This window comes from Typopeltis vanoorti, chromosome 16, assembly GCF_054136105.1.
Source record: "Typopeltis vanoorti isolate ZY-2024b chromosome 16, IOZ_Tvanoo_1.0, whole genome shotgun sequence".
Classification (NCBI taxonomy): domain Eukaryota; kingdom Metazoa; phylum Arthropoda; class Arachnida; order Uropygi; family Thelyphonidae; genus Typopeltis; species Typopeltis vanoorti.
In genome coordinates, this window is record NC_143564.1 from 43,502,955 (window position 1) to 43,526,457 (window position 23,503).

The 23,503-nt window shown below is 35.7% G+C and overlaps 1 protein-coding gene across 3 annotated transcripts in view; it reads left to right on the top strand.

Annotated features, from left to right (window-relative positions):
* Positions 1-23,503, top strand: part of LOC150097976 (protein phosphatase methylesterase 1) — a 371,474-nt gene that overhangs the window by 295,200 nt on the left and 52,771 nt on the right. The window lies entirely within an intron of this gene.

The window sequence follows — 23,503 nt, forward strand, 5'->3', positions numbered from 1 at the left end:
AGCTCAAGTTTCCTAAATGTAGCTTATCCATTGCAGTTTATTAATTGTCCTGGTAATTTAAAATAAGAAAAGTCTGATGTTTAAATCATTCATCACACAGTGAGATTTTTTTTTTTTTCAGATTATATTTTTAAATCAGTTCAACCAGTTCAAAATCAGTTCAATCAATTCAAAATAATTGAATGTTAATTATTTTAACAATATTGTAAATTTAAATAGCAAAAAATACCTTTTTTTTCAAACTTTTTTCTCCCCTCTTACACGATAGAAAGACTCGCATTTAACACAGAATAGAAAAAAAGGAATATTAAACAAGCATGCCTAAACAACGGCTTCCAGGCCTGTCATTAAAATGTCTTTAATCTGCTTCTTTGAATAAAACAGATCGAACACCATGGGTTTTTGGGAGACTGCAGGCTAACTTGTCATGACTAGTTTATTGGGGGGGGGGACATGGAACAAAACTCATAAGATTTATTTCTTTTAATGGAGAAAACTCATTCTACATCAAGCAGGTAAAACTGATCCTTGTGGTATAAAACTTCTGAAACTGAACCCTTTGTTTTTATGAACAATACACAGTGAAAGGTCACAGAACCTATTTCACAGCAGTGCCGTGTGTGAACATAGGATTAGAAAGAAAGAAGGAATCTGTTAACATGTTTCTTGAAGGGCTTGAGGATTGTATTTATTTCAAAAAGTGGTATAGTGAAGACTTTTCCAAAGAAAAGAGGTAAGTGGAATAAAATAAAAGAATTGGAAATTAGTTCAGTAAACTTAAAACTGAATATGGATGTTGATGTGGACTAGTGACTGATCATTTTCTTACTTGATGAAAAGAAAGCAGAGTAATGGTAGTTGGGGTCAGTTCACTGGAGCAACACTAATGAAAATACCTATCAAAAGAAAAAAAAAAAAAGACTGCAGAAACAGAGCATCCCTTAGAAAGTGATTGGAGAGGGGCTGTGAGAAAGAGATCATCTATTAAGCAGGTTGTCTTCTTGATACAAACGAGAATCTTTAGGGAGGTGCACCACACCAAATGCAAGAATAATATTCTAAGATTAGGCAGGTTTGACTTTTGTAAAGTTTCAAGAGTTGTGCAAGAAAGTAGTATACTGTTTTTGAACAATAAAGAATGTGAAGATTTCTTGAAGGCTATGAATGTGATGTATTTATGCCAGGGTTGGCTAGAATGTGAAAGTCAGCCCAAGATGAGAAAATTGAACCAGACCATAACATTAACAAAGTAAGAGGGAGGGAAATAAGATTCCTATAAAAATGTGATGTGTTTTGATAGCATTGAAATTTGCCAGATTATCCCATTTGGGAAGAACCTTTATAAAGGCCTTTCAGCTGAAAGTGAGTTAACCAGTCTCATATGGAGGTATGGGATTTTCCTCCAAGAAACAGGTTTTTTAATCCCCCCCCCAAAAAAAAGGAAAAAATAAATAAAAAAACAGCCAAAATAACATGCACAATTAACAGACAGTTGCATCATAATCTTAGTTTTTCCATAACTCCAAAGCTATAGCTTCATCTGATTTGAGAAACCTAAGGAAGGCAACATTTAAAACATTGGCTGTGGAAGATTTTGAAGCTTGAATCGTTTAGGTACTGCAACATTTCTCCAGAGAAATGGATCATACTTTCAAGTATATTCCATTTCTCTGGAGTGATTGTGATATCCCCATACCAGAATTATCATGAATGCAATACCCATACTAGAATACTTACATTTCACCACTAAAAAGAAATGCATACAAAAACACATCAGTGACAGTAGCAAAAATCCCACAACTGAAATATCATTGCACACAGTACAATGCAAACAAATCCCTGAAATTGATAAGGTCACCATCATTGATTTCCAAGATAATGAAAATCTGGTTATGTTTTTCTGAATCTCCATCAATAAGAACCACTCATGATGCTGTTAACACAAAAAGACCCCATCTAATTTCATCACTCTTTATTAATCTCAAACCAGCCAAACTCCTCTTATGCATCACCTTAACCACGTGATAGCTCATAATAAGTTTTGCACTGCATGTGTGATATGATGACAATTCTCACCAAATGGCCAGCACTACCATCATACTGCTAGTCCTTGATATATTTTACTAGGTTTTGCTCCTTTCTGGTCTTCACTTCTTGGATTTCATAAAATGATTAGTTTTCAAAATGTATAGTCCATTTGAGTCATCATTTTCCTCATTTATTATCTTCTTTATGCATCAGTTATCAACACCATTCTCTTCCTGGTGCAAATATTTAGTGCAAAACTTGATTCAGCCGAGAACATATTTTCTCATCTCGTCTTCCAAAAATATACAAACAGGTATGTCTTTTAAAATTACTCTTCAGTATTAATTGAAATTTATATTAGTCTTTTAACTTAGCCTCTGGTTAGAAATACGAGGTAGCTCCATTTCCACCTAAGTATTGTGTATTTAATGTGTGTGTGTGTATACACACACACATGCACAGAGAAATATCCCACTTTATGATGATTCACTCATATACACTCTACAGTTATGACCAGTGCCCATTTATACACCACTGCATTTGCTCATACAATGGTTTAGCGACACAACACTGCCTTAAATGAATCAATGCACAGTTTTCATACAGCGTTGTTACCCACTGCATCTCTTTATGTTTTAGTCTTTTGCTGCAAATTATTAACAGTTTTTTAACTAATTTATTTTGTTGTTAATAATAGCAGATAAAATTCAAAGTAAGAGTGCTGCTCTTTCTTCAATGAAAAAAAAATGTGTAAATCTATTACATTACATAACATACTAAAATAAAAATTATTAAATTTAGTGATGATAGTGTAGCAAACACTGACAGATGGCTGCAGACTAGTCTTAGCTTACACTACTGTTGTTGCAGTTATTTAAACAAAGATAAAGTTCTTAGTGAAGTGAAAATTGCTAATGCTAGTTAATACTGCAGTTATCCATAAATGTGACAGTCTTATTTCCAAAATGGAAATACTTTTAATGGTGTAGATCAGTATTTCTCAAACTTTAGATATCCATGTATCCCTTCTTAAATTTTCATTATTACCAAGTACTCTCTTATCAAATAATAATAATAATAAATAAATTAAAAAAAATAAAAAAAGTACAGTTCATCGTAAATATCTGTTTTATTTCAGTTTAGGTGTACATGTAAAGAAAAAAAATATAAATTTTTACTTAATTTAAATAATACCATCAGTGAGAGGAGTGAAATTGCTTATGGTTGGATAAAATTTCAGCAAAATTTGGCTATATAGTTATTAATTTCAATCTCAAATGCAATTAGACACTATAATGCAGTCCTCTTCTTGTCTTAATATCTACAAGGGCCGAAAATCCAACTTTGCACAGATATGAAATTGGAAATGGAAAAATTAACCTTAGAGCTTTATTTTTTAATTCAGGAAATTTATTCTGTATTTCAAATGATAACATATTCTCATTATATTTATATTTTAGGAAACCATCAGCAGCATCAGTTCTAAAAGTTGTTGATTTCAATTGGTGACAGATCCTTTGGCATAGATTTGTTCATATTGATAAGGTATCTTATCCACTCAATATTAATGCCCAATTCAGGGAAATACTTTTCTAGATTCATTTGTAAATGCTGCATATAGTAATTTTCACATCATCATGAATTTGTTCATTTGAACTTGTGAGCAATTCACGAAGAGATGGAAATGTGCCAAATTCTTCATTACCAACCCGCTTTTGCCATAACTTTATCTTTGCTAATGTGGCGTTCACTTTATCTTGGACATTAAATATACAAATTTCCTTACCTTATTAAGACAAATTAAGATTGTTAAATACAGTAAATATATCTGAAAGGTATGCTAATTGACTGAGCCATTTCCAATTATGTAATTTTTTTTTTTTTTTTTTTTTTTTTTTTTTTTTTTTTTTTTTTTTTCCAATTCAAAATTCTCATCAAGAGAAACTTGTAATTCATTCTGAAGTTCATATGAATGAGTAAGGACTTTTCTACAAGAAAGCCAACGAACATCGGTATGGAAAAGAGAATTTAATTTCAGAAAAGTCTGGCATTTAGAGGATGACCTTTAATATAATTTATGATTTTTACAGCTTCATTCAGAACTTTTCTTAGGTCTGTAGACATCATATGGGTAGCCAAGCTTCCCTGTGTATGCAGCAGTGTGTCGACTTTGCATCTGGTGGAACAGCTTGAATCCTTGAAACAATCCCTTTTTTAGATCCGATCATGGATTTTACTTGGGCTATGCTTATTCACACAACTTTTCCAGTCAAGCTTGTTTTGATGCATAAATGTATTTATATTGTTGAGTATTTCTTCTCCTGTTGTATGTTCAAGCAAGGGTTGCAAAATAAAAGGTTGTCATTGAAGTTTTTGATTTTTTTCGTACCTAACGAACACTAGAAGATTTGCAAAATTTATGATGTCAGTGGATTTATTGACCTGAAATGCATAATAACGACTCTTACATATATCAGATAACAATGTTTGTTTTATTATAACATATGGACACGTTTACACAAGAATAAATATATTTTAATTTGCCAAATATTTCAGTCTGAAAATAACAGACTATCTTCAGTGGCTACATAGGAACAGTTTTTAACAAGGTGGAATACCAACAATTGATTATTCAAAAGTAGAACGAGCCGCATGATGTTATATCGCTAAGCATTAAAGAGAGGAAAACATTTTTTATCAGAGTAATGATTAAATTAAAGATATTAATTCACAAATTCATATCTTCTTCTTCTTCTGCTGCTGCTGCTGCTTCTCCCACTTAAGCAGGGTCACTGTTGATAATGAGTCTCCTCCACACCTTCCTGTCTTGGGCTCTCACCACATCCAAGTTCTTCATCCTCAAGTCCTCTTCTACCAGCTCCCTCCATCTCTTCTTTGGCCACCCATGCTTCCGCCTTCCTTGCACATCCATCTGCATGACCTGTCTTCCCACATATTCATCCTCCCTCCTCATCACATGACCAAACCATCTCAACCTTGCCTCATGTATCTTCACTTCTAAGTTCATAACTTTCACTGTTCCCCTCACATAGTCATTTCTCAGACAATCCATACTGGTCACACACCGCACATCCACCTAAGCATGCTCATCTCTGCTACTTCCATCCTGCTGATGTTATTTTTCTTCAGGGCCACAGTTTCTATAGCATATGTCATAGCTGGCCTCACTATTGTCCTATAGATTTTGCATTTCAGATTGATCGGCACCCTCTTATCGCATAACACTCCAGCCATTTCCCTCCAGTTCCTCCAACCCGCTTGTATCCTGCATCCCACTTCCTTCTCAGCTCCTCCATCTTCTTCCACTGTTGAACCTAAGTATCTAAAGTTTCTCACCTTCCTGATGACATTTCCTTCCAGCTCCAGATCTGTCTCCTGTCCGCTGCCCACTGTGCAACACATATACTCTGTCTTACTTTTGCTCAGTCTCATACCTCTCTCTTCCATTACTTTTCTCCATCTTTCCAGTTTAGTTCCTGCTTCTTCTCTTGAATCTGCACATAGCAAGATGTCATCTGCATACAACATTGTCCAAGGCGCATCTTCTCTCACCTCCTCTGTTACCACCTCCATCACAATATTAAACAGAAACTGACTTAATGCTGACCCTTGATGCAAGCCAACTGTTACTTGAAAACTTTCTGTCTGTCCCAGACAGGTCTGAACACTTGTCTTCACATTTCTATACATTTCCCGCAACAACCTGACATATTTCTCTGGCACCTTCTTCTCCCTCAGACACCTACAGACGTCTTGCCTTGGCACTCTATCATATGCTTTCTCTAAATCAATAAATGCCAGATGTAGCTCCCTTTATTTCTCTCGATACTTTTCCATCATCTGCCGTAACCCAAAGATAGCATCTGTTGTTGATCTACCAGGCATGAAGCCAAATTGTTCCTTTGCAATCTCCACCTCCTTCCTCAATCTACCATCAAGAACCCTTTCTAGGATTTTCATTGTGTGGGACATCAACTTTATTCCTCTGTAATTTTTACAGTCTTGTGCATCCCCTTTACCCTTGTAGATGGGGGCAAGAATACTCTCCCTCCATTCCTCGGGTATATTTTCCTGTTGGCAAACTTTCATGAACAGGTCCCACAGCAGGTCAATTCCCTCTTCCCCTGAGTGCCTTCCATGCCTCCACTGGAATTCTGTCGAGGCCCACCGATTTTCCATTCCTCATCGTCTTCATGGCCTCCGTCACCTCCACTCTACTGATGTTCTGCACCATCTCCTCTGTGAGTCCTTGCATTTTCCTCATTCAAAAGTCCCTCAAAGTATATTTTCCATCTGTTTCTTATGTCCACATCCCTCCATAATACTCTTCCTTCAGCGTCTTTGATCTGCCTCACACGTAAGATGTTCTATGCTGCTTTATTTCTACATTTCGCTAGTTGGTAAATTTTTCTCTGTCCTTCCTTTGTTTCTAATTGATCATACAGATCTTGATATACCATGGCCTTCGCCTGTGCCACAACTCTCTTGGCTTCTTGCTTTCTCTCTCTGTACACCTCTCTGTCCTCTTCCACTCTTGACTCATCCCACTTCTGCTTTGCCTTCCTCTTAGCTGTCACTGCCACTTGTACATTATTATTCCACCACCAACCCTCCTTATGCTCTCTAATCTTTCCAGATGTCTCACCAAGCACCTCGATTGCACAGCTCAGGATTACTTTTGAATTATGTTTCCACCAATCTTGTACACTTTCCAGTCCATCCAAAATCCTCTCTAACACCCTCTCCCTAAAACGATTCCTCACACTCTCCACTTTTAAGTGAAACCACTTAATTTTCTTCATCCCATGGCATCCAGAGGTTCTTATCTTCGATCTTATTTTAAAGTCTGCACACAGCAGTTGGTGTTGCTGTGCTACTTGATCTGTTGGAATTACTTTACAATTTGTCACAACCTTAAGATGTTTTCTTCTAGTCAAATGTAGTCAATTTGTGAACTGTTGTTACCACTCCAAAATGTTATCAAATGTTCTTCCCTCTTGTAGAAAAACGAGTTCACAATTGCCAGATCAAACGCTACTGCAAAGTCCACAACCCTCTCTCCTTCCTGGTTCATCATTCCCACTCCGTGGCCACCATGCACCCTTTCACAGTCTCTATTCTGTCTTCCTATGTGTCCGTTCAAGTCTCCTCCGACAATCACCATCTCATTTTCTTCCAATTCCCGCATTTCTTCTTCTAACATGTTCCAGAACTCATCTTTCTCCTCAGCTGTACAACCAACTTGTGGGGCATATACACATAATACGACCACCCACTCTTCTCCAAGACCCAAATTCAATGCTGACCCTTGATTTCATTCGCATGATCCTGTCGTTCCTTCTACCCACTTCCAGTACTTCACCCTTCATTCTGCCACACACCTCAATTCCTACACCATTTCTTCCCTTGTTATTTGCTCCAGAGTAGAACAATTTATATCCCTCTCCCAGTTCCTTTGCCTTTCCCTCCCCTTCCACCTTGTCTCCTGCACACGTAAAATGTCCAACTTCCTCATCGTGTCTGCCACCTCTCTTCCCCTTCCAGTCATGATTCCAACATTCAGTATTCCCACTCGCAACATCCTCTCCATCTGCTGGGCTCGCTTCTTTAACCGCACCCACCCTTGATGCGGTAGCCCTCGTCCACTTCTCGCAGCTGTAGGGCGATGTGGCTGCACGTCGCTTAAGGGGTATGCCCTAGCCCTTATATCATTTTCTCTTTGACTCATATCATAGTTTGAGCTGGCATTGAAGTTTTGTGACCGGATGCCCTTCCTGACATCAACCCTCGCATTTATCTGGGGTTGGGACCGCCAGCACCTATTGAGGCTAGCTTGCCTCCTTCAGTAGCTGCATAAGACAAAATGACTTAGCAAGATAGGAAAGACTCACTCCTAGCCCTCGAATACTCTAATAGCATCAGCGGGAAGGAGCAAGGAGAGGAGAAAGAAGCAAAGAAAGAAGAGGAGGGACCAGTCTACAGAATAATATAACAGATATATATTACATGAAGTAAGGCATGGTCCAGCATCTGGTACCTCGGGTTTGCCATGCCTGTACTCACTAAAGTGATCCCTTGAGGTTAAATTCATATAGTAATCTTAATTTATAAATAACATTAGACTAATGTAAGAATTAAAAGTCTTAATTTTAAAAAAAAAATTATATATATATTAATGTGTTATCCTGATTAAACTTTCCCATATTTTTGATAAAGATATACAGTCATTTCGATTCAAGTTAGGGCGTTGAAGTAAGGCCTCGGCACTTTCTTTAAATAAATATTCAAATTTATAGCGACATCTGTGTAGGAGGCGAGTCTTGGACCAGAGGGTGTTGTGGCTTGTCTCTATTCCGTGCTGAGCCAATCCAGACTTATCGGATTTGTTGTGCTGAATGCATGATTGATGTTCTTGAATTCTTTTTTCTATAGAGCGTCCTGTTTGTTCAAAATAGGACAGATTGCAGTTACAAGGAACTTGATACACACCAGGCAGAGACATAGTTGAGCATTTATCTTTAGAAGAGGGGAAATAGGTGGATATTTTGTTAATAGGTATATAAGTGGCTGTTAAATCATATTTTTTCAGAATTCTTGAAATTGGTTCTGAAATCTCGGAAATATAAGGAATTGGAACTCGACGTATTGAATCTTTGTTGTTTTGGATTTGCTTGTAAGAATCGAACAGATGTTGTGTACTCTTTTTGGAGAAGCCATTTAATTTCATGTGGTATTTGATAGGTGAAAATTCTTTCTGTAATTCACAAGGAGTTGAACAATTAGTTCTGGCTCATCAGATTAAACATTTTATGATTCCCGTTTTTTGATAAGGATGATGAGCAAATTGTTTGAGAATAATAATGTCCAGTGAAAGTGGGTTTTCTGTAAACTGTTGTTGTTAAAATACCTGCAGGTGAATGGATGAGGAGGACATCTAAAAAGGATAACTTGTTGTCTTTTTCAATCTCCTTGGTAAACAATACGGGGATGTAAGAAATTGATTCTGACTAAAAAGGAAGGTAAGGAATCTTTGTTATGAGGCCACACTGTAAAGATGTCATCTATATATCTCACCCAAAAGGATGGTTGAGGGAATATAGATGAGATTGATTGTAGAATTTGTTTTGACATAAGAAATATCCAGAGTGCATCACGAAATTAATTTTTTTTCATAAAATAAATAAATAAAATAAAATAATTATAAAATGTTTCATCAGACGAGCCAGAACTAATTGTTCAACTCCTCATGAATTACAGAAAGAACTTTCAACTATCAAACACCACATGAAATTAAATGGCTTCTCCAAAAAGAGTACACAACATCTGTTCGATTCTTACAAGCAAATCCAAAACAACAAAGATTCAACACGTCGAGTTCCAATTCCTTATATTTCCGGGATTTCAGAACCAATTTCAAGAATTATGAAGAAATATGATTTAACAGCCACTTATATACCTGTTAACAAAATATCCACCTATTTCCCCTCTTCCATAGATAAATGCTCAACTATGAATTAATATCTTTAATTTAATCATTACACTGATAAAAAATGTTTTCCTCTCTTTAATGCTTAGCGATATAACATCACACGGCTCGTTCTACTTTTGAATGATCAATTGTTGGTATTCCACCTTGTTAAAAACTGTTCCTATGTAGCCACTGAAGATAGTCTGTTATTTTCAGACTAAAATATTTGGCAAATTAAAATATAATATTCTTGTATAAACATGTCTGTATGTTATAATCTTAATGTCACATGTTTCTCTAAAGAATAATGTTTGTTTTATATATTCAGCCATTTCAGTGATTCTTCAATGAACACTATTTGAAAGGCAAATCCGATCAAAAGACTTTTTGCATTATATCTGATCATAATTTCTGCTATTGTTTCTGTTGCACCACATTTTGCTATTAATATCGACACATGATATGAAGCTTCTCAAGCCTTCGTATTTTCACCTCCTGTTACGATCGACAACAATTTTTGAGATTCTTTTAAATTTTTTAGTTTATTTTGAAAAAATTCTACAGGTTTGTCCAAGTATTCATTATGTTTCGATTCAAAATGGTGAATTAAATTAGTTGGTTTTATGCTTTCATTATTTCAAGTTTCACAACAAATGACACATAATGGAATAGGTTCCGCTTCATTTTTCGTCCATGAAAATCCACATTTCAAGTAATTCATATTGTACTTACGAAGTTTTTTTCATCTTATTCCTAGTTGGTTCTTTAGAGATGTCAGACAACACACCCTTATCAATTTCATTTGATCCAGATACAATATCAACATTTTCTTGTTGCTTACAGCTACTTGTATCTGATATATTGCTTTCTTTTGTGCATTTTTTAAATCCAGTTTTTAAACCAATGATCCATATTGAAGAATTTAAAAGCTAAAAAAATTATAATATTTATTATAGGTATCATCATCATCATACATATCAAGGATTTACGCCTAGCATGGCCTGTTTCGGCCTTAGAAGATATCATTGAATCATTTAAGAGGACGTCCTGGTTTTCTTTTTCCTAATGGCTTGTACTTTAAGGCTTGTTTTGGTAATCTTTCTGTTTTCATTCTTTGAAACTGTTCCATCCATTTATGTTTATATTTTTTAATTTTTTCTATTACTGGTTCCTGGTTTAATTCTTTCATAATTTCTTCATTTCTTTTGTGATCAAATAGGTTATACTTTGCAGTTTTTCTCATAAACTTCATTTCTGCTGTTGTTAATCTTTTTGTATTTTTGTTTTATTGTCCAGATTTTGCTTCCATACAATAGAACTGGTTGAGATACTGTATGGTATACTTTTAGTCTGGTTTGTTTTTGTACTAGGTTTGGTTTAAATATAGAGTTAATTACACCTGTTATTTTTAAATATTTTGCAATTTTTACGTTTATGTCCTTTTCATTTTCATACGTGATCATACATCCTAGGTAGTTAAATGAATTCACCTGTTCTAAGATTTTGTTATCTATTACTATTTTAGTTCTTGCTGGATCTTGTCCTTTAAAGGCCATAGGTTTTGATTTTTCTGTTGATATTATCATACCATAATCTTTGGATATCTCATTTAGATCTATAATAGCTTTCTGTAAGTTATCTTCAGAATTTGTAATTATTATTTGGTCGTTGGCAAAGAGGAGAGTGTTTATGTTTACTGTAGAAGAAAGTTTAATTCCTTGATGTAAATTTTTATTCCATTTTATTATTATTTCATTTAAGTAGATATTAAAAAGACTTGTTGAGAGGAGACATCCCTGTCGGACCCCTTGGTTTATCTCTCTCGTATATGATAGCTCGTGATTTAATCTTATTTGTATTTGATTATTTTCATATATACTTGTGATAGCTTTTAGGATATTATTTGGTATTTGTCTTTCTTTTAATATGTTAAATAATATGTTTCTTTTAACTTTGTCAAATGCTTTTTCAAAGTCAGTAAATGCAATATGTGTTTCTAAATTGTATTCTCTTCTTTTGTCTATTATTAATTTTAGGCAAAAGGCTGGGTCTACATGATCATCCTTTTCTAAATCCATTCTGTACTTCTAAAATAAAGTTTTTGGAATATTTCATTAGTTTGCTATTTAAGATTCTGCTATATATTTTGTAACAGGAATTTAGTATACTGATACCTCTATAGTTTTTAAGGTCATCTCTATTACCTTTTTTTAAAGATAGGAATCACAATTGCTTTTTTCCATTCTATTGGGGGGATACCAGTTGAATAAATTTTATTTAAAAATAATAAGAGTCTTTCTTTGAATCTTGTTCCTGCGTATTTATATAGTTCTGAACCTAGCTTATCTTCTCCAGGTGATTTTCTGTTTCTTGTTTCTTTCAGTCTGATTTCTAATTCTTCTTTAGTTATTTCCTTTTTACATTTTCGTTAATTGTTTGCAATTGTCTTTTTTAAAATATTTGTCTATCCACAATTCTGTGTAGTAATTTAGAAATTCTTCTAATTTCAATTCAGTGTTTAATTTTATGTTTCTTTGGTATCTGCATTTAAGTGTTTCAAAATCTTATATACATTGGGTCTTATTTTATATAAATCATGTTCTAAATTAGAAAAAAATTTGTTCCATGATTATCTCTGTCTTTTTCTGACTTCTCTTTTAGCTATGACTCTTATTCTTTTATATTCTATTTCATCTTCTAATCTTTTACTGCTTAACCATTTGTGATATGCTTCTTTTTTCTTTTTGATTGTTTCTTTGATTGTATCATCCCAGATCTTCAGTTTTTCCTTTTATTGAATTTCTTGGTCTTTCCTAAGCTATATTTGCTGCTGCGTTTAGTATTGTTTTTATATTAAGCCATTCTATTTCTTCATTTTGTTTTATTTTATCTAGATATTGGTTAATTCTTTGTTCATATAGCCATTGTACATTTGTGTCATTCAATAGTCTAGTTTTATAAACAAATGTTTCAATTTTTCTTTCTGTTCTTGTTACTTGTAGCTATTTAGGTGATAATCTTAATTTTATTTTAACAAGGAAGTGGTCACTGCTTATTTCATATCCTCTGTGAACTCTAACATCTAGTGAAAATTTTGATGTCTTTTCATTTAATATAAAGTAATCTAATATTGATTTCCATCCTCTTGCTGCTCAAGTATATTTACAGGGTGTTCGGGATAAATTTGACAGTTTCGTAAGGAAAAAGAAAATCTTCTTTGTATCTATTAAATTTAATGAATTGACAAAAAACATTACAGGCAGAGTTAATTACAATACTATCAACAAGATTTACTCAAAATAACCACCATTAGCATCGATCACAGCTTCAATCCTGCTTCGGAACCTCGAACAAGCTGATGCTACAGTCTCCCTGGGAAGGGCCGCAAAAACTGTTTTAATTTTATCCATTAACTGGGCTTTTGTATTACTGGAAGTGCGATTGGTGTCTTTTTCAACTGCGCCCCATACAAAATAATCCATGGGATTAAGGTCTGGGGAGTTTGGAGGCCAAACATTTGGACTGGTGAAGTCGTAGAAATTTTCAGACAACCATTTTTGACTTTTCCCAGAGGTGTGGCAAGGGGCCGAATCCTGCTGCCATACATACGGCCTACCATTGGCTACCCTTGTTATCCAGGGCTTGACTACAGTGTTTAGCAACTCCACGTAGCCATCTGAAGTCAACCTGAGGCCCTCTTGGAAAAAATGCGGAGGCATCACATTGCCTTCAGAGGATACACATCCGAAAACCATCACAGTTTGGGGAAATTTAGTCTGCATTACACGAGGAATGTCCTTTGTACTGTATGCAAGCCATCTGTTATTCTGCGTGTTGTGTTTTTGATCCTGGCAAAAGTTTTTCTCATCGGAAAAGAACCAGATTGTTTGTGGTTCCGCAGGATGTTTCACTTTGCTTAGAAGTTTCTTCGCGTTTATCAAACGTTTTTCACGGGCCTTTTCTGTAAGCAGCTGACCTTTGCGGCGCTTGTATGAGTAGTAGCGGAGGTCTTCATTGAGTGCAAGCTTCATAGTAGAGGCTGCAACATTCATTTCACGTGACAAAGCCCGAATTCCAATGCCAGGGATCTTCAACACCTGTTCCTGCAGATTTGCGAGGAATTCTGCTGTACGAACGCAATCAGATCGTCTGCTAGGGATCTTTCTTCTTGCTACATCCTCGTAGTCACCATTGCAAGTCTCTAGTTCATGCCTGATTGTGTTTACTGTATTCAGGGAGCATTGGGCAGCAGTCGAAATATCCTTATTTTGATGGCCGGCACGAATCATCATGATACAAGTTATTCTCTTCCATGATTCAGGTGGGTTCCAGCTATCCATCCTTTCTGACATCTTGTATATGAATGAAGAAGGGTCCAACCTTTTAAATGAAGAGAAGTGTGTGTTAATACATGTAACTTACGGAAAAATATAATTAATTATAAATATGTCAAATTTATCCCGAACACCCTGTATGTATGTCTTTATGTTTATAGAAGGAATTCATTATTTTTAGGTTATTATAAACTACAAAGTCAATCAATTTTTTACCATTCCTGTTTAGAGTATGTTCTCCATGTATTCCTATATTATTAATTTTCGTGTTTCCAATTCTTGCATTTAAGTCTCCTGCTAGAATTACATAATCATTTTTATTTATTTTATTATATATGTTTTGTAGCTGATTATAAAAATCAATATTATCCTGTTCTCTTCCTTCTTCTGGGGCATATAAACCAATTATTGTTAAATAGCCTCTATCTATTTTTATTCTAACTTCTATTATTCTTTCATTCCATAATATATAATGTTTTAACTGTTTTGAAAGGGAGTTATGAATCAAAATCATGACAGGAGTCATGATTTGGATTCATGTCCTTGTGCTCTTTGGTCTCTGTCGACTCCACTGTATATCACATTAAAATTTTCGGTTCTCATAGTTCCTTTTAATTTCTTTTTTGTTTCAGTGATTACTGCTATTTTAAAATTTCTTTCATTTAATAATTGGTCTAATTTTATTTCTTTATATGCTATTCCTCTTACATTCCAGTTTGCTATGTGTATTACATTTTGTCATTTCCATTTTTGTTTTACCTTTTCCATTCCAGGGATGTTTCCCATAGATTCAATCCGATTATCTTTTTCTGTCAGCTTACAAGTAGAATTATGTTCTCCATGTCAGGGGACTAGCCTGATGATGGAATAGTTCAGTGGTAGGGCTGCTACCTTAAGGCTTCTGAACTAGCCTTCTTCCGAATTTAAACCCATAGTAGGAATAGGGTATATTGAAGGGGGAAAGAGTAGATTATAGAAGAATTATAGTAAGGTTTACTATAATTATAGTAAGGTTTATAGAGAGGGCATAGTTGTAAGGCCAGAAATGAAAAGACTCCATGGCCCTCGATTACTCTAATAGCATAAGAGTCATAAAATAAGAAGAGTTGGTTGATAAGGTCTTATAGGAAAGATTAAAGTAAGTGGATTTTCCTCAAAGTAGAAGGAGAGGATAGATCCAGCTAGGGGTCCATGGGAGTGCTGCTTCCCTTACAATCAAGATGATTGCCCCTCATTGCCCTGTTGGTCCACAAGTCCTTATTCAGTATATTCGGACCACCCCACCATACACACACACACATGGTGTACTCCTCTATACGCCACCCAGGGGACGCACTCTTTGGGGGTTGCAGAGTCCCCCGAGAGTTATAGGTATTATAACTTCCGTAAGTTATTAATTAATTATATCACTGTAAAAGCAGTACAAACCTATTAATCATTATTTTAACTAAGAACAAATTTGTAACATGATCAAATAATGAAGCACATTGATTAATATCTGCTTTACTGTCTTAATTGTATCTACTAATGATTCATATAATTACTTTTTTTATCAGTCACAATCGTATGCTCTTTGTACGTATATAAAGTACAATTGCAGACTCGCATTGTACTTTATATACAAAGCTGAACAAAGATTCTTGAGTGATTGCCCACGAATTAGCAAACTATTCAAATGAAGCAGTTATCACAATTTGAGTAGGAGAATTCATACATAATATATAATTTATTGAGAAATATATACATGTAAAATAATTCTTTTTTTTTCCTTAATATTGATTCCATGCATTAATGATGCATAGCCAAAAATTGGCATGTATCCCCTGAAGACTTTTCACGTACCCCCCCCCCCCCCCCTCCAGGGGTATGCGTAGCACACTTTGAGAAACACTGGTGTAGACAGACAGCCAAACTGGTTGGCATCCCTTAAGCCAAACTATTCAGAATAACATATAGCAATCCCTCGATTAATGCACCTAATGCATTCTTTAACCCGATGTTAGGTGGCGGTGTCACAGCTATTCTTTCTATATCGTTGGGGTCTGCGACACTCCAGCTTACTAAAGCCGGGTTAAAACAGGCACATTAATCGAAAATGCACTAATCAAATATAATAACCTATGGGGAAAAGTCCAATTAAAGAAATAGTACAATTCGTTCCTCAAATTTCTTTTTTGACCCTTAATTTTTTTATAAATGAATTAGAGTATGTTTCAGGGCCTAGTTAAATGAAAACCATGAAGCTGAATGTCAGTAAAACATATTCAGAATATAAATTTATTATTCTTCATCTCAACAAAGAATTGAGCTAATGTATTTTGGTGGCATTCTGTTTCCTTTTTTCATATAACTGACAGTATGGCCCTATTGCCTCTTCTACTCTTCTGCAAATGTTTCTGCTTATCTCTTCACCAGGGTCAGCTTCTAAGCATTGCTGCTTAAAAACTTCGAGAGTACGAAAAATATTTTCAGTTTGTTTCTGTGAAATCTCTTTGGGCTTGTCTGTGATTAAATTTTCTTCATGTTCTTTGTGATCTTCCTGCTGTGCATCTAAATTTAGCAGGTCGGAATCACTCAATTTCTCAGAATGAGATTTAATTAACTTAGATTCGTTTGAAAAGCCTCTAAAATCATTTGCACAATGTGGAAGAATGTGCTTTCAACCAGCTCGCATATTGCTAGCAATAATTTCATTTGACTTTGCGACTTTATAAACAGGCTGAGATTTCTCTGATTTGGCCAGAAAAGTCTTGGAAAGCACTTGCTCCAAAACAGGCTGGTTTCATTGACATTAAATATTTGTTGGTCCCAATAGCCAGCTTTTCTTCTCTGGATAATTTACAGCCACCTTCTTATCTTCACTTGCAGCTTTGCCTGTAATTAGAACATCATCATCATCATCAAATTCCTGCCATGTACCCTCAAGGGGTGTACAGAATATGATAGTACTGCATGAAAAAAATTACATCATTACTAACTTCCTATCTACAATTTTCCTCCAAATCAGTCTGTTAGTTGTCAAGACTCCAACATTATCAGATCTTATATTTCTATCGTCTAAGGTGGATTGATATGCACTTTGTACCATATCAATCCACCTATATCTTAGTCTTCCTCTGGGTCGTTTTGCTGCCAACCTGGCAGAGAACACTTGTTTTGCTAATCTTTCTTCACCCATTCTGTTTAAGTGACCATACCACCTGAGATTAGCTCTGATAACCCATTCCTGGATGTTGACAATGTCAAGTTCTTTCCTAATATCCTCATTTTTAATATGATATTGCCATTGATGCCATCTGTTCACGCCTGTGATCTTTCTCAAAACTCGCATATCTGTGGTCTCTAGTCTTTGGTCAAGTGTTTTACTTCTGACCCAGCTCTCAGATCCATAAGTTAAAACTGGTTTGTAAACTGTCTTGTATACAGCTAATTTAGTGTTCCGACTAATTTCTCTCTTATTCCATATGAATTTATTCAGTTGACTTCCCACCATACCAGCTTTGCTGATTCTGTTGTCTATTTCTATATTTAATTTACCATCTTCGGTAAAAATCATGCCTAAGTAGCTGAAATGTTTCACTTATTCCACAGGTTCTCCATTCACAACACAGTTGATATTTTCAATGATTCTGCCTATTTTCATTGTCTTTGTCTTTTTATTGCTGACCTTCATACCAAATCTATTACAACAGCTATTCAATTTAGTCAGAGAATCTTGCATACTTGTAGCGGATTTATTTAGAAGTATAACATCATCCGCATAAAGCAAAGAGCTGACATTAACATCTCTAATTTTGATATCATGTTTAATACCACTTTCCTTCATAATGTGATCCATATAGATAATGAATAACAGAGGGGATAATGTACATCCTTGTCTCACACCAGATTTAACATTAAACCATCTTCCTGTACTTCCTTCAATTCTAACTACTGACTTAGAACTCAAATAAAAACTAAGTATTGCTTGATATAATGCCCCATTGACACCATATAACTGCAGCATATTGAATAGCTTCTCTCTTGGCACCTTGTCATATGCCTTTTCTAAATCTACAAAACTTAAATACAGATCTTTGTTATATTCCCATGCTTTCTCGACTATTTGTCGTAAAGTAAAGATCTGATCCTGACAGCCTCTATTTCGCCTGAATCCAGCTTATTCTTCACCAAGCTTTTCTTCCACAATTTTTCTCAACTGTTTCTCAAGTATACTTGCATAGATCTTGCCAGGAACACTCAGTAAGGAAATACCTCTGTAATTCTCACATTCAGTTTTATTTCCCTTTTTATATATGGGTACTATGAGAGCTCTACTCCAATTATCAGGAATTCGTCCCTCTGTCCAGGCTTTCTGAACTATGCAGTGCAGCCACTGTAAGACTCTTATACCACCATACGTCAGCATTTCTGGTCGAATATCATCTGCCCCTGCTGCCTTGCCACATTTCAAGCCTTTCATGGCTTTTTCTACTTCAAGTATGGATATGTATTCCTGACTGCATGCCTGGTCAGTGTTTTTTACCACTGTGCTGTCATCACTGTTTGTTTCATCTAGCAGTTTTTCAAAGTAATTACTCCATACTTCAAGGATAGCTTTTTCTCCCGTTTTCATGTCATCTTTATCATCTCTAACTCCTTTTACAGCACTCTTTCCTCCATTCCTAAGCTTCTTCAACAACCTCCAGAATATTTTACCACCTTCTTGATATTTATTTTCTATATTCTCGCCAAAGTCCTCCCATAACTTTTATTTAGCTAGTTTTACACACTGTTTAGCTTTCTTACATTTGTCTCTGTATGCTCTAAGAGCACAAGCTGACTTATTTGACAGGAACTTTTGATATGCTTTCTTCTTTTCCTTCACTGCCTCTTTAACTTCCTGTGTCCACCAGGGAGTTCTGATTTTTTTATCCTTGCAGACAACCTCACCACATGCCTCTCTGGCAGAATCAATCAATGTTTTCTTCAGAGTTTGCCACTGAATCTCCACGGTTTGATTCCTGTTCTCAAACTCTTTCAATTTTTCTTCAATAATCTTTGTGTATTTTAGTCTACAGTTCCCATCTGAGAGCTGCTCAACTTTTATTCGCTTTAAAACTTTCTTATTCTTGTTGAGAGGCTTATACGCTGGTTAAACATGATAACTAATGTTTAAGGAATTGACAGCGTATACTAGAAATATAAATTAAATAAACTTTAATATATACTTTCCGATATTTCGGCAAACGTCACGTTGCTATCTTCTTGGGAACTTAATACAAAGATACGTGCACACAAGTACTATATAACAGCAAATGAGAACTGAAGCTAGGAAGCTAACGTTTTCCTAAAGTCCTGATTGTGCCCCCTGGTGGGCTATATTGGTGGTTCTTGGCCTTTGGGCTGAAGTTCTTCTGATAAATGTTTCCCAAATTTGGGGCAGTCTCATGCATCCAAATTTGTTGAGGTTTGGCATGTTCCTAAGGGCTAAGTGGAGCGGATAAGGGAATCCCTTATCCGCTCCACTAAAGACCAACCACTTCCCCTAGACCTACCTGGTGTATACCAGGTCCCTTGCAGCTGTAAATTGCCCTTCTTTGGCCAAACAGGCAGGACAGCAAATATCAGAATCTCAGAACACAAGGATTACATCCAGTTTCACCAGTACAGCCACTCTGGGCTTGCAGACCACGCTCTGGATACTCGCCACAGAATAAGATGGAAGAAAGCCACAGTCATACACCGCAGCAAGTTCAAGTATGAAAGACTATTCATGGAATCAGCCTCAGCCCTTAGGAACATGCCAAACCTCAACAAATTTGGATGCATGAGACTGCCCCAAATTTGGGAAACATTTATCAGAAGAACTTTAGCCCAAAGGCCAAGAACCACCAATATAGCCTGCCAGGGGGCACCATCAGGACTTTAGGAAAACGTTAGCTTCCTAGCTTCAGTTCACATTTGCTGTTATGTAGTACTTGTGTGCACGTGTCTTTGTATTAAGTTCTCAAGATGACGGCAACGTGACGTTTGCCGAAATATCAGAAAGTATATATTAAAGTTTATTTAGTTTATATTTCTAGTATACGCTGTCAATTCCTTAAATATTAGTTATCATAAAACTTTCTTAAATGTTATTCTTTTCAATATGAAATTCAATTTTATCCTGCTCAAGACTAAATAGTGATCACTTCCAATTTCAAATCCTCTGTACACTCTGGTGTCCTGCACAAGGGAGAAAACATCTCTATCAACAATAACATAGTCATTCAGACTTTTCTTATTCCTAGCCTCTTCTCTCCATGTGAATTTGTGCACATTTTTATGTTGGAACATGGTGTTAGTAATAACCAGTCCATGTCCTGAGCAGAAATCCAACAGATATTTGCCATTATTATTAGCTTTGCGCTTTTCTCCAAATTTTCCCAAAATATTTTTGTATGTCTGACAATCATTTCCTACTCTGCTATTTATATCCCCAACAAGGACCAACTTTTCCTTTTTCATTGTGTCAGTTGCTTTTTCTAATGTCTCAAAAAATTCCTCCACTTGCTGTCCTGCCTGTTTTCAGATTTGTTCCAGTAGCTGACTTTTCGCTGTTCGCCCTGGTTCCCTGGCGAAAACAACGGGGGCCTTGTTTGCCTTAGTAGAACCTTCTGTGGGACCATAGGCACAAATAAGTCTCATTGTCCAGTTCCCCATTCTCATATTTGCCCACATTACTCTACTTGAGACTGACTGCCATTCAAGAAGATTAGCCTCGTATTTTGTGTTGAATACTATGGCTATTCCTTCTTTTCCTTGATTGTCATTTCCTGAATATAACATTTTGTATTTATTGCTCAGAAAGATCTCACCAGTTTTTGTCTTTTTTGTTTCAGTCACCCCTATTATGTCGATCTGGTACTTACCTAATTCCTCAGCTAGCTCCATTTCTTTGCATTCAGGCTTCTTATGTTGATAGTACCGATCTTTAACTCTGGTGATGTTGAGTTGGGGTTTGTTTTCAGATCAGTTCCAGTAGCTGACTTTTCGCTGTTTGCCCTGGTTCTCTGTCGAAAACAACATGGGTCTTGTTGAACCAGGCGACGCCCCAGCCGGAATGAAATTTTGTCATGTCGTACCATCATTTTTTATTTTGGTTTAACCAATAAGAATACAATTTGGTCGGCTAAATCCCAAATTGCCAGCCCATCCTCGTTCGTTCAGTATCCAAGTAGATACCCAACAGGGTGCACCACGAGAAGGTGAGGATTGGACATTAGTTCAGACGCCCTGGTTGGTTCTCCGCATTCCTTTAAAGGCTATGTGGAGGTCTCCTCTCAGTTATACAGCTTTGACCCTAAAGCACCCCTAATAATTAGAACATTATGTAGGTTATTTCTCTTTTTGAAATGCTAAATTTTTTGTGCATTTCAAAAAGTGCATGCATAATGAATTTGAAGCAGCCTTACCTTTTGCTTTGTATTCGGCAGCTTTGCTTAAAATTGCTCTTATAGTTGATTGACCCATTTTGTGTTCTTGTCTCCTATCTTTGCTCTGGACTCGCAAAATGGGTGAATCACCTATAAGAGCAATTTTAAGCAAAGCTGCTGAATACAAAGAGAAAGGTAAAGCTTCTTCCAGTTCATCATGCATGCACTCGAAATCAAAGTATTATAATGATTGAATTAGAGACTTCTTTCTACATGGATTGAAGATTGTAACTGAAAATGGATCCCACTAAGCACTGACCTTATTAAGTCTCTTTGGAATCTTAAAAGAAAGAGCCATCAACTGTGGAAAAGAAAATATTTTAAACCGGTAACTAAATTATTTCATTCTGGTGAGCAATTTTTTAAAATAGGTAGCCATAAAAATGTATAGATAAAACTGAGATAAAAAATGACACACTAATCGAGGGCGCATTAATTAAGGGATTGCTATATTTGTGAAAATTATTCTAAATTTTTTATTTGCATATCTGATATAAATTAATGCTTTATTTATGTGATTTATGCACATATACAACTGCTTAAAAACATTATCAAATCATTACATGAAGTGTTGAGGGGGGAGGCAGTGATTCTTTAGATCAGGGGTCGGTGGGCCGTATACAATTCAAACTTGCATTTTTGGCTGCCCATAAAAAGTTGACCATACTTACATGGCACGTAGCCCATATTTTGAATTATTTAAATAATACATTTTATAATATGAATAATAAATTAAAAATAATTTTATATCTTTGCTTCGTGCAACTTGGCGTGAGGCATCATGAGTGGGAATAACAAAGCCAACAACTTCATCCAACGACAACTGAGATTTTGCTGTGCTTTTGCAGTCGTGTTCCTTGGTCTTTTAATATAATTCAATAACATCAACTACTAATTTCAGAGGATATACAGGGTGTCCCAAAATTCACGCAAGAAGTAATTTTGGTAGAAAACACAGGGTTTTAATTAAAAATTGTAATTTCTTATTGATTCATAAAGTATACATGGAATAGCATATCGGGTAAATGGCCTCCATGGCTTTGCTGGCACATACGCACTCTTTTGTCAAAATTTTCTATGACCGTTTTGCATAAATGTGGCTGAATTTCATTGATACAGCGCTTAATTTCCTCCTTCAAGACATGGGTGGTCGTGGGCTTGTTGGCATAAATCTTAGACTTCAAAAAACCCCAAAGAAAAAAGTCCAACGGCGTTACGTCACATGATCTGGGTTGCTAAATCTGATCACCAAAACGGGAAATTACACGACCAGGAAATGACTCATGCAGTAATTGAATTGTTTCTTGGGCTGTATGGCATGTGGCACCGTCTTGTTGAAACTACATGTCGCGATAGCGAGCACCATTAACTGTTATTGCCTTACCAGCCGCATTTTCGAAGAAGAATGGACCGATGATGCCTCCAGCCCAAAATCCACACCAAACAGTGACACGTTATGGATGCATTTGTTTCTCAACAATCACTCATGGATTTTCTGAAACCCAAATACGACAATTTTGTCGATTAACGAAGCCATCAAGATGAAAATGAGCCTCATCACTGAAGATGATTTTGTTCGAAAAATAAGCATCCACTTGTTGTTGTTCCATAATCCATTCAACGAACTCTCTTCGCTGTGTGTGGTCATTTTTAATAACCCTGATCTGTCAGCTGTCATGCTGTCTTTTTTTTCTTGTTGGCAACACTTTACCGCACAAATGGCGCTAAATTTAAATCTTGCGTGAATTTTGGGACACCCTGTATATATATGTTAAAATTAATTTCAAATATGGGTTCAATAAAATGTAAAATTGCACATGAAGGAAGAAGGTTTAATGATGAATGTAATAGCAAGTACTTCTTTATTGAAAATGGGGGTAAGTCCCTTTGCCTTCTCATAAAAGTGTTGCTGTTATGAAAGAATATAATATCAGACGTCATTATGAGAATGAACATGAAAGCCAATACAAGGATTTAAACTGTGAACTTAGAAAAAATCAAATTAATAAATTACAAGCTTCTTTGACTGCTCAGCAAAACATATTTAAAAGCAAAATATTCATAATGAATCAGTTGTTCATGCTAGTTATGTTGTAGCTGAACTGGTTGCGAAAGAAGGAAGGCCTTATACAGATTCAGAATTTATTAATCTATGTTTATTAGCTGTAACTGAACAAATATGCCCAGAAAAGAAC